Genomic DNA, 13,257 nt, shown 5'->3' on the forward strand with positions numbered 1-13,257 from the left:
ATCTTTGAAATTGTATTAAGCTTATTTAAATAACTTCTGACATTTTTATGGACACAAGGATTCCTTGAAAAGTAATCAGCAGATTAATCAGTGTTTGCCCAAACTCTAGTATAAAAATAGAGAAAACTTCCAGTCGGGATCTTGGATAAACTAATCAGCTTGCTTGACATGTGCTGTACGATGTTGAAGTTTTTGAGGTGTGTGCGCACATCATCTACTCTGTGACCCATAATATCCTTCTAGCAAAGACCTTTACATGAATCCCCACAGAAGGATAATAGCTTGTGTCTGAAGATTTGTCAGTAGGGTCTCAGGATTTATTGGATTTGACTATATGATTACTCTGTTAACCTAAAACTAAAAAAAACATTTATTTCAAGCCCAATATAAGCATATTTGATTATATGGGGACAACTTCCCAACCAGAGGCATTATAATCAAGCTTGTTTTAATCTTGTGAGCCTAATTCCTTTTTCTTAATACATCTCAATCTAACAACATTTTACTATGTCAACATGTGTTGCAGATTAGCAGCAATTAAGCATAAAAGACAGATCTGCTGCTATCTGTGATTACTCTCATATAATACTGTAACCTTCACCATATACCCAGTTGCAAAAAGTCTAAATAATGTTGCATATTAAAATATGAGCAGCTAAACTGATAGACATATTAAGCTCTTCTTATTTTTTTGTCCTGCGTTAGGTGGTGTGTAGTATTATAGCAAGAAATCCAAAAGTGCATTATCACATGGTTACACTGGCTTGTATTGTTCAGCTGTGTGCAGTCAGTGGGCAGAGTCAGAATAAATGTATGTGTATATGTGCGTCACGACGGATTATAACTGTGCTGCGATTTAAGGTCCAGCAAGTTCGTCTGGATGCCTGCATGGATTATATTTGCGGTGTTTTTTTGTTTTAAGTGAGTTCCTGTGAATAAGAATAAAATAAGAACATACATGTGAGCAAACGCATTGCTTGGCTGTCTGGGAAGACCGAAACACTGTTAGATAATGGCTTTCAGACATGCACTGACCCGCTCTTCAGAATCTTGGAGAGGTGCAAAAGACTTCAGAGGAAGAGGCGTCAAGAAAGTCGTTTCGGGTCACTTGAGGTAGATTACTGGAGAGAGGCCGGTAATAATGAGAGGAATACAGGAACAAAGGATGAAGGAGATGCGGTCGAGGATGAAGAGTAAGAGGTTGGATGAGATGAAATTAAGGCACGGGCTTGGATAGAGAAGGTTTCGAGGGAAGAGGAGAGGGGTGTTAAAGAGGTTAAGCGGGAACAAAAGGAGTGCTGAGTGAGGAGGAGAATGGAGAGGATTAATGGAAGATAACTTTAGATGGAAGGAAAGAAACGGAGCAAAGAGTTTAGAGGCACTTCAGAGAAAGGAGGCTGGAAAGTGTGGCTTTGCTGTGAAGAGTGAAAGGGATCTCTATGAATAACACATGGCATAAAAACTGCAATTCCTCACATCTCCAGTCCCGTGTGTGTATGCCATGTGTCAGGAGAGTGGTCCCACTGAGGTAATTGAATCAGGACATGAAAACAACAGGGGAACAGACTCAGGGTATGGTGGTCAGGCACAGCTGGAAAAGCAACAGTCCCCCCCTTTTAAAGAAAAGGGAAGGGAAACACCGGGGGAGTATCTGGGACGACGGTGTCCAGAGAGCTGACTCTACATGGCCCCTTCACAGGCGCCACAGCTCCAGGTGCAACATAGGTCTCTTTAACATCCAATTCTATTCCAAATCCCTTTTTTTTTTTTGCCCACCTCAACTCCATATATCTGGGTTTTCACGCACACACCAGTTTTGTTTCATGTAAACTGCGACTTTCATCGTCCATCCTGGTGTGAGATGATGAAAGAACGGGTGAAAATCGATTCAAACTAGCAGACTGAAATAAACCAGTTTAATAAACCAAAAAAAGCTACCTATAACAACCTCGCTGCTTTTCCAGGCCGGAAAATGTTGCAGGCGAAGGAACCAAAATTGGAGGACATGCAGTTTAAAGTGCAAGGTCTGTTTCCGATGTGTTTTTTAGTCAGGCAAACTACTGCTACTGCAAAAGGGGAAATTGCTTGTAAAAACTTCCACTCTGCTACCTCATGCCTCAAACCGGAGAAAATCTGGAAGTGGAGGTTTATTGTGTGAGCAGCGTGTAAATAAACATAAACAACACTAGGTGTAAATGAGCCTAACAGGGAAATAAAAAAGTTGGGTTAGTCGCTTGTACAGCTGGCCCAGACTGTTAATGTCTGCACTTTTTCTCTTAGACGGGACCCCCTGGCTGCCTCATACAATTATGTTATTCTTCTGGGGCTGTGAGTGTGGGTGTCTGCTTTGTGAGACTGTGTCTGGAGGTGATAAAACAGCAGAAAGCACATAAATAATGACTTAATGATCCCCTCCACCCTTTGCTGTAATGATGACAATGGCATTTTCCAAGCCGGGACGCCGGTGGGGGCAGGCGGGATAATCCACATGTGGCTTCCAGGTGCGCTCAACTCCATCTTTGTTACTTCTTAACCTCCCAACTCGCCATGGACATTCATCTTTTACTTTGTCCATATTTTATTATCCCACCATCACTGTATATCCATCTATAAAACGTATTCATCTTCATCTTGTTGAATGCAAATGTAGAAATATGTATATGAGAGAAAGCTTTCTGTTCTCAAGGGAATGACACAGCCAGATGATCTGCGTTAATCAAACCGACAAGTTGCATTCTCGTGCATTCAGAGAGTGTGCGAAAGTGGCGACTGTGTAGAGGGAGAATAATGGAGAAAAAAAAGGTTTTGAGTGACAGAATGTGTGGGACCAGATGCAGAAATCAGGCGTGCGGCTAAATTACAGTCCAGCTAGTGAGGCAGAAATAACAGTGTGCTTTGTGTAATTGTTTCTTTAGGTGGGTTCTGCTATCACTGCTACACAACAATAGCCGTAAATCATGTGACTGTACACTGCAATTAACATCCTTTCCCCTTCTTCACAGTAATCATGCTCTGTGGCTAAATATGATAATTTGATAAAAAAAAAATTGTGCTAGACATATTTCCGCGCTTGCTGCTTTTTAAATCATTTTTCCAACACCTGCCATAACCGTCCTTTGCAGCTTCTGAAAGGCATCATTTTGCATAAGGAGTTCAGGGAGGAGTCTGACTGTCATCAACTCTGCGAGTGAGGAAAAAAGACGACTGAGGTGACAGAAGTGCTAAATAGTGAGAACCAAAGCTGAAACGGAGTTACTGTAACCTGCCAATTACTATAATTGCTTCAGCTAGAAGAGATGAACTCTGGATATCTGAGAGGGTGTGAAATCACACATGTGCTCATATACAATTATAAAACAAGAGCCTTAGCCCAGAAGAAACATATATTTGCAATGAGAAGGTGTTAATTATGATATATGGGGCCCAAAGGGGGAGGGAGGGAGGCAATGTTGGTTGGGAGCTCCGCTGAGGACAATGATAGGTTACATTGTGTCTCATTGTGTTCAGATAGACCTTCCACCACCTGTGGGATGGAACCAGTTCCAGGAGGCAGAGAGTACTGTTGTTTCGTACCTATTAGGACACAACACTGTCCACACAACTGAACACGTGGGTTTTTTAGTATCCTTGAGTAAGCCACTGCCTCCCTCACAGATCCAGCTGCCTGGCAACTCTGACCTTCCCACATCAGAGGGAAGATATTTCCCTCTGGGGATGATTTAAGTATTGTATTAATATTATAGTATTCAGTGCAGAGTGAGAAGGTGGTTGGGTGCTGTAATGGGGTTGGTGGAAAGGAGGACAAACATCCCCTTTTGTCTTGAATGGTTTGTGGAGGTCCAGCTACACATTTAAGGGTTTTGTAACATCAGCAGAGGCATTAAAAAAAAAAATCAACTATCTTTACTCGCACAATTACCTCCTGAGTATCAGCTGCTTGATGGGCTCGAGCAACAGCTTCCTCTTCGCGTGTGAGATACAAACTACTTTTTGTGTGCTTTTCTTAAGTCAATAAAAAGACGTTGACCCTGCAGGATAGAATACCCTTTTTCCCTCAACTGCTGCAGAGAATGGAGTGCTTTTCTACCAAGGAAGACTTTGGGGAACAGCGTGGAGCACAACATAGATCAGGATGCTACAGGGCCCATGCTTCGGAAGGGCAGAGGTGCGTTTTTTAATGACAAGAAGTGCACTCCAACAAAGTGTTATGAAATGTATCCTCTACGTAGGAGTTCCTTCCTCACTGCGCCCGTTCTGCAACAGCTTGATTCCACAACAGCTGCGAAGCTTTCTTGCAACAACATCCATTTATCCTTTATTTATACTGATGTGACTGAGCTGATCTCGGCTTAGCCTCATTAAAGCAATTGTCTTTTCTTCTTTTAGTCTGCTGCTGACAGTGAAAGAGTGTTTTTCCATGCATCTGCGCATTTTTCTTGCACATCTGCATATGTATATCTTTAAAAAGGGAGTTGGGGGTCAGGTCTGCTCAGGCTAAGGTCCCATCTCTGAGAAAGTGAAACTGGAGCCTTTCCTTTTAGTTGCCCTGCTGACCTCCGGAGGCCTGACACATGCACGTGAGAGCCGGGCTGCATGTGAAATAAGCAGCAAAACTATTAATATTCCTGGTATTTTCAGAGAGGTATTATTTTGCCACAGCCTTGACTCGCTCTAGTTTGCTTATTCTTGGCATTTTATTTATTGATATCACGTTTTTGTCCATCTGATCGCCTCTTCCTCCGTATCCCAGTCTACATTATATGATGCTGCAAGGTTTAAAGCTCGTCTCTTCTGTTAAGGCAACACGTCGGCACACAGCATACAACCTTGCCGTGTGTGTACACTGGGACGTGTGTTTTTAGACACTTTGGTGTTTATTTGTATTTTAGTTTTCTGTATTCTATGCCAGACAGAAGAGGCAGAACAAAAAAAAAAACCACATCTCATCGCAAAGAATCTTTTAACAATCACCTTTAGTCCCAACCGCACAGAAAAAGAGAGTCAGCACAACTCTTGAAGTAACTCACTTTTTGTTGGAACACAATAGGCAGAACAGGAGAATAGAAACATTCTCTTTTTTTCGTGAAAAGCATAATCAGACCATTGTGTGAGCCAGCCAACCAACTCAAGAAAAGCACTCTCCTGGCAATACCACTAGAATAACTCCCTTTTACAGCAACAAATATCCTTATCACTGAGACCCAGTACCTTGCTAGACTTTTAACAGACTTAATGTTCCATAACAAAATGTCCCTTGAAACCAAACTCCTACTTGTGTATAATTGTATTCCAACTCCAAATGACCACTTCCTCTTGTGCAAAGAGCTTAAAAAAGTCAAAGTCAAGTCAGCTTAGAGTACAACTGTTCGTGTGCAATAAACAAAATAAGGTGTTCACCGCTGGAAGACAGCCAGGCCGGTTTTTAACTGAGGGCTCATTCTTCCTGATGGTTTATTCAAGAAAGAAAGAGATGTTATTCAGGAGGAATAATACGTGGTCTGCTATTCACAGCTGGTGGTTTAGATCAGACCACATGCCCTCTGTGTGGTTTCAGCGTCAGAACTGAGGCAGCATTGTTTCTACCAAACGGGGTAGACTACACATTCACATTCGTGCCCTACACAGACCACGAAAAGGGCATGACTCATGGGGGTCTCATGTCTGGAGTGTGTGCAGTGTTTTTGTACAGTACAATACAGTAGGTGTGTGTGTGTGAAGGAGAAACCACGCAACATTTTTTCCTTACTCGCTTCTCACTTTTTTCTTTTCCTCTCCTTTCAAAAGTCGTACAAGTTTGGTTTCAGACACACAATGAAGTGAGAGGCCCTTTAATGAATTTCTGTGTAAATTGTTGCATTATTAATGCGGCACCTATTTTACTTAAAATCACATTAAGGTTCCTTGTTAGAGTCTTAATATTTTGCTCTTTTTGATTGATGTTCAATTTTAGCAAGTTTTAAGGAGAATATTAACTGTGAGTACAAAAAATTATTAAATCTCTGCAGAGGAGGTGGAGAGCTGTTTTCTGCCCATGTAGTGCCTCAGCAACCTCCTGCAATAAGGGTGGCAATGCATTGGAGTGTTTGAAGAAGCTCTTAGATCCTTCACTTATTAAAAGTATCAGTACCAATGTAAAAATACTCCATTACATAGAAGCAAGCAGAAAGTACATTATTCAAAATCAACAAGTATTATCAGCTAAATATGGCCCCTGTGACTGATATATTGGACTATAAGCAGCTTGGTATGTAAATCCATAGTCAGTCCAACCTGAGTCAGGCCCTGAGATGAATTTGAGGACATGTGAGTTGATTAATGGGGTAGGAAAGGAGATAAAAACTAATATACAATGTTATATTCAGTGTTTGACCTACTCTTTAATCTTTGCTTTTGTTGTGACATAGTAGATAAGTCTCACTCTTTGTGCCTCCACTGATTATCTAAATAAATCCAACTATGAAGTTTCAAGGGAAAATGGATATTTATTCAAAACGCTAAGAACTCAAAGGCATCTGAAACATTACGAGGACCCAAAACACGACACTACCTTTTGCAAGGGGTCACACGGCAAAAAGATGAGGAACCACAGGTTCAATCCTTAACAAAGTATTGTATTTTTAAAGCTCATCATGTGTTTTTCTGGACTTTCTATCTTTTTAAATTATAGTGTGTTGACAGTAATAGGACATTGGTTGGAGAGAGACTGTGAATCAAACAAAAGAGTGAGGGTGACATTTTTCTTTCTTCCCCAGTAGAAAGTAGGCCTTTATTTTCTCTTCCTTCATCTTGTTTTTTTTCTTTTCTGTCAGATCTGCCTTCTCCACTCCTGTCTTCCCTTCTGTTGCTGCCTGTGCCTACTTTTCTCTGTCTTGTCTTGTCCTGTCCTTCCTGTCTGTCTCTCTCTCTTTCTGTTCGTCTCTAAGGACCTCTAGCACTGACAGATGAATCCAGCAGTTAGATGCATCGGGGACCGGCTAGACCGCTAGAACTCCTTCTTGTATATTTAACAATTTCCCTCGAAACCAACTCGGCCTGCGAGAATGCTCGACAATTCTCGTATCTGCCCTTTTATCTCTATATAATTCCCCTTCCTTTTTTCTTTTGCCTTTTCTTTTTCTATTCAAAAAGCAGGCGCCGCCCCTCTTTGTGTCTGTGAAACTTAAGTTCTTATCTTTTCACCTCCATCTCACTTCCTCTCTTTATATCTCTCCCATAATCTCACTCTGTATCTGTCTTTCGCTCCCATTTTTCCCGCGTGGCCGAACTACAAACAGTTATCTTTTAGATGTTATCGCAAACTTTCATATAAGGTCGGATAAAAAGAATATGGCGCGCTGTGTAATTTCGTTTTTCTCATTCATCTGCCGAGGCAAGCATCTTCTTGCAACCTGAATATTTTTTTCTTTTCGAGGATATTTTTCTGATTAGCCCTCCTAATGATTTCAAAGTAGAGATAAATGTTTTCATTTGCTGAAGATTAAAGGATTTTCTGTATTTATATCCACTCATTGATCAAATTAGGGCTTCTCTGGCTGTTTGCAGTGGTGCAATAGATGAGGCTCTGATAGTTCTAAACACATCACATCAAAAGAGCTTCTTATCGTGTAATGATATGCTTTATAAAGATAAGACGCTGTGATCAGCGTCCCATGAGGGGTAAAAAACTAAAACCCGCGAAAGACTTCAGCTACATCACCTCCTGCTGATGTGGAAAACATATGGCAAACAGGAAATATTGCACGACACACAAATAAACACAGAGAAAGTCTGTGCACCTGCTTTAGTAATAGGTGGAGGCTGCTAATTTAGCTCTGACTATACATAGCGGCGAGTGTCAAAGTCTCACAGGAGGCAGTCCAGTTTTGCTCTCACCTCAGAGGTACAAGCTGCATCCTGAAAGAAGTAGCAGCTCCTATAAAAGAGAAATATACGAGCTGAGCGCCGCTATCAAATGATGCTCTCATTCACGTTTCAAAGTCATTCATCTTCCAGAGAAATGCAGCTGGGTGACGGCCCAGAGAGAAAAAAGTGTGTGTTTCTCTCTGTGTGTGTTTGGTGACAACTCATGACTCATTTCACCCTTCAAATGGCCCTGTGGCGCTCATTCAGTCAATAAACAAAGACCAGCAAAGCCTCTTCACTCTCTCTTCCTCGAGTACTCATTTTAAAAACTCTCTCTTTCCACCCACCCAGATTCATTACAACCTCGTCATACGCTCTCTCCTCGACTGCTCTCTCGGTTGCCTAAGTAGTAGAACAAACTCCAAACTTAAATAAGTTTACAATAATCGCTTCTCCTGTTGTCACAGAAGTTTGGCTCCATCTCTGTTTAACCTTTCAAACATCGTCTTGGCTTGATCCCCAGTGAAAAAGAGGATTTGGGGATTATTTAATCGTGACCCAAATATAGTATCCCTCTTCTTCCTGTACTGGTGGTTAAAAGACAGATTCTTCTGCTATTTGAGTGGGGTTTTGAGGTTGTAGCAGAGAGAGGGACAGAGCCTAAATGTGGTGTATCAGTGCCAGAGAGTGAAGGCTGCTTTAGCGGTTCTAATTCCCTTTGACGTGCGGACATGAAACTGGATGTTTTACTCAGACCACAGACATTCACTCTTGAATCCAAGCAGCAGAAATGATGGCACATCCAGGATCACATATCGCTTGCCTGTTCTTCCCTGTCGCACAGTAAACTCAAATTATTTCCTACACCTACCCCCTGTGCTGTTTCTGCTGTTTAGCATGCGGTGTGAAATTATCACAGCTTTCCCCGCCTTGTTTTGCAAGAAGAAGTCCCATCAGAGAAGTGCTGTGTGTGTGTTTTTCTACACAATCCACTTTTATCACTTCATTTCCTGCTCTTTTCACAAATGTGTCCTCATGTTGTGTGCGTGCGTGCTGTGTTTTCACTTCAACTCACTTGACTCCAGCTGCGTAGCATTATGTTTTAATATTCCTCACAGAAAATAAAGTCACAATGTGTTTGAAATAATGCCACCATACAAGCGACAAATCTTTCAGAGCTGACCTTGACGAGAGAGACTCCGCTTTATCCGTAATGCAGACTTTATTGAGGATAAACAACAGATGCTATGGGGTTGCATTGTGCATCCCACTTGATAGCTACGTTACGATCTCCATGGCAACTGCTGTGACACTTTGGCCTTTAAAGAACAGAAGTGATGTGAATGACAAACTTTCATTAAGCCAACATTTACAGGTTTTTTTGTGACTGACAGGGGCCCTCAAATCCACTGCAGGAAACCTTGGAGTAGCCATAGCAACATCACCCCATCTTACTAATTAACTGAGAATGGTGGAAATGAAAGAATTGTTTAATCACACCCTGGCAACTTTCTCTATTATGTAGGGATAGGTCAGAAATGTATCTCAAAATGCTGCTACTGGCACAAATAAGCGCTGAAGACAGGCTTAAATATTTTGAATTATTGTTTCTCACATGGGGGATGATTTTCTGGAGTTACAGTCTTGAAATTAGAAGTGGCAGCAAGGACAAGGGAGGGATGAGATAATGGCAAAGTGATTGTGATGTATAAATAGCTTGTGGTGGTGAGAGGACAAAGCACAGCAGGGAAGAACAGCAAACCACTTTAGCTATTGTTTGAGTCTCCAAGTTAACTTGCATAAAAGCAATAAATCATCTACTGAGGATGATCTGTACAACAGGGGCTTCCATGCAATTCACAGCCAATAAACCGGGATCGTTTGTGAAGCGGTGTGTACAGGGTCAAACTATCCTAAAGCCCCATCTTGCCGGTGTCAGATAAATAAGTAACCAAAGGGCCTTAAAGGGCAACGTGGGGCCAGAGGGTAATGGCTGTTTGGTTTACACGTGCACCGTAATGCCTTTCACTTTCACTCCCAACGGGGCTCGACCCGAGGGGACGCCGAATCACAAAGGTCGACGACAATGGGCTTGTCATTCAACCGGGTTTCCATGGCGACCCCCACGGCCTGCTGCAGGCCACTAGGGTCCTTTTCATCATGGAATCCTCCTAGCTAGGACTAATTGCTGTGTTTGTGCTGGTGTTCTGTGTCAGTGCTCTGGCAAATTCCCAAAACAGTGCAAAACATCAATCACACTAATCATATGCTGCTTTTCAGTAGGCGCTGGAATGTGTTGCTGGTTTCCATTACTAAGGGCTCATCTGCATGTGCAGCCTATCTCTCTCTACGGGGTAGGAGTTTAAGTGGTAATGTTATTTAGGGCTGCAACTAATAATCATTTCCATTATTGATTAAACTGCCAATTATTCTCTCAATTAACAAATTAATCTTTGTCTGTAAAGTGTCAGAAAATGCCCATCACAGCTTCCCAAAGCCCAAGTACATGTATTAAAATGTTCTTGTTTTATCTAACCAAAGGTCCAAAACCCAAATATTGAGTACAATAAAGATGATGGAAACCAGCAAATAGTCAGAAGCAATAAAGCCAGAAAATTGTCATTCAATCATTAAACATTTAAATAGTTGCTTAATTATCTTTATCCATCCTTAATAGGGGACTTCTTTAAATGTCTGACTACCGGTCCAAATAACTAGATATTCAGTTTACAATGATATAAAACCAAAAAAAAAAAAAAACCAAAAAAGCAGACAGTGTTACAAGTGTTTTACCTTAAAAAAATTAATTCATAAATTATCAAAATAGTTGCAGAGACCGATCAATCGTTGCAACTTTAATGTTGTTTTTCCTCCGTGCAGCGTTTCTCTACAGTTCAGCTGCAATATAAACTGCCTAGTTTTGCCAAAAGGCATCATGTCACATGATTCCTTGATTCAGCATTTTCATCTCTCTCTCCCTCTCCCTCTCTCTCTCTTGTTCTGTATTTCTTTTTCCTCTCTTTTCCTTGGGGATTTTAGCATCCAACGTCTAATAAAGACCCGGACGCTGTGAGTCAAAAGCAATTCTACCATCTGGATGAGGGTCCCTTTTTTTCCATTGGTAAGCACAGTGTGACAGGACGAATGAGCCACAGCATCCTCGTGAGTCCAAGGCCATAAGATCAGAGGAAGCTGACTGTGTTTATCAGAACTGCAGCTTTCAAGTCCCAAAAGCTAGCACGATCAAAACAACCAGCCACCCGTATGCATTCCAATGAAATGGAAAAAGAGTGCTCTGGGTGCTTTAAACTCTGGACACAACATCTTAGAAAGAATTAGCATGTTCTCTAAAAAGGTGCTCGCCTCAGGCTTAAAGAAAAAACAACAACGGCGAATAAGTGACTTAGTTGACAATTATGTCCAGTTAATCGTACACCAATCAGCACAATCAGGGCTGGAGATTAGCATTCATCTAAATCCACTGCAGGACCGGTAAGAACCAAGGACAGAGCCGCAGGGTAACACGAGGAGCACATGAACCACATGTCTTATCTCCTTCGCATAAACCAATCGCGTTGTTCATCTACAGCACAAACCATTGTATATTTACCTTGAGTCATCTTCTAGAACCCGCCCAGGGACAAATAGTACATTGGATGCTGTGTAAGGATGGCTTTTGTGGAAGAGTAATGCTTGGTTTCATGTGGATTATAAGAAAAGCTCAAATAAACTACTTGTGACATAACTTTTTTGAATAGTTTTACAAAAACCTTAGAAACATTCAAGGGCTCTGGCTACAACTGAGTGGGAAGCCTGATGTTTGAGGTTTGTGACTGGAAGGTCCTTCAAGCTCAACAAAGGGTTGTGCAGAATAAAAGAAAGTTGGTCTAGTCACTTTCAATAAATGTTAAATGCAAGTATTAAACAGTACATGATCAGCATGTCTCGTAAAGGGCACACATTCTGTTCATCTCCTCAAACAGTGACGTCACCACACCAGAGGCAAATAGACTGAACATCTTCACACTAAACTTAACATTGCAGCAAATAGATTTGAAAGGTCACATAAAGAAGCAGAGACAATTGATCTGCAGCCACTGACAAAAAAACGTATTACATTCAGAAATCTTAACACAAGAACTGAGTGAACATTTCCCAACTTGCTTTCCAGCTTTCAAGGCACTGACAATTTCAGCACATACTATTTTGTAAACATACTATTTTATGAACATATTTCCAATGCTTGTATTGATGCTAAAGACTTTTTGGAATATCGGTTATGATACCAGAGCCTAATCAATTGTCAAAAGATATATTGAAAGGAAAATTAATTAGCAGGGACCTGGTGACGGTTGCACTCTGCCAGCACCACCAAGTGGTCGGACATAGCAAAGCTAAATGCAAAACTTCTCAAACTGATTATTTAAACTGTGGGGTTGTGGATTTATGGATCAGTTCATTTATTTCTGTGACATTCTGTCTTATTCACTCTCTGAACCATGCTTTCACTTTTTTTTCAATTGTGATTTGACTGTGACAAAGAGAGTATATGACAAGCAGTAAAAAAGTAGGTCTATGTTTGAATGTCTGCAGGAGGCAGAGGTATATCTTAATAATAATAATAATAATAATAATAATAATAATAATAATAATAATAATAATAATAATAGGCTTAGTCTTACCAGGTGAGGTGCCCAACTCCCTCTCATCTAGTAGGGAGCGAAGCTGCGTGTCTTGTCCGGTGAGAAGAGTGGAAACCCAAAAAAATAAAGATGAGCTGAAGAAGATATATCCTCCGTTCCGCTGCGTCTCTTGCCAGAAATCGACCCTGGGTATAAAAAAAAAACCTCCTTCTCCTTCTCTCTCTCTCTGCAGAGATTCTTCTCTCTCTCTCTCTCTCTCTCTCTCCCCTCCGGAGCTCCGTGTGCTATTTGTGCTCCACAGAGAAGCGTGTTTGTAATCGGACACCGAGCTGTACCGCTGCGCCACTGGAGCCACAGACAATGTGCCTCCGGATGGTGGGGTGCAAAATCAAATGGTGCAAAAACAAAACTGTCCTTTAACTAAACAGCCAGAGATTGTGCGCAAAAAGCCAACGCTTGCTTCTCAGCCACAGCTGCGCATCTCAGCAGCAGTGGTGCTTTGGATGGCTGAGGAGAAGAGAGACGTGGCACAGCTGTCCTGCAGGTGGAGGAGAGGAATAAAGCCCATGAACTGCTGGAGCTACAAGTGGGATGGCTGACATTTGGACAAGTTGAGTTATTTTGACATCTTCACCTCAATATGCTCTTTTGATTCGAGAAGTTAGATTCCCCCTGTGTGTGTGTGTGTGCCGGGGAGGTCAGGGGTCAACATCAGCCAAAGAAAACCCCCTTAATCTGGGAGTTTTAAAGCCTACATTTGAAGGTATAGTCC

At 41.5% G+C, this 13,257-nt stretch overlaps 1 protein-coding gene across 1 annotated transcript in view; it reads right to left on the reverse strand.

The window, feature by feature from the left end:
- Positions 1-12,593, reverse strand: part of sema5a (sema domain, seven thrombospondin repeats (type 1 and type 1-like), transmembrane domain (TM) and short cytoplasmic domain, (semaphorin) 5A) — a 112,514-nt gene extending 99,921 nt beyond the window's left edge. The window contains exon 1 of the mRNA XM_054623020.1: positions 12,525-12,593. The gene's annotated coding sequence lies outside the window, so the exon portion shown is untranslated. The remainder of the gene's footprint in view (positions 1-12,524) is intronic.
- Positions 12,594-13,257: the final 664 nt, after the last annotated feature.

The sequence above is a fragment of the Anoplopoma fimbria genome, chromosome 21 (genome assembly GCF_027596085.1).
Source record: "Anoplopoma fimbria isolate UVic2021 breed Golden Eagle Sablefish chromosome 21, Afim_UVic_2022, whole genome shotgun sequence".
NCBI classification, from domain to species: Eukaryota; Metazoa; Chordata; class Actinopteri; order Perciformes; family Anoplopomatidae; genus Anoplopoma; species Anoplopoma fimbria.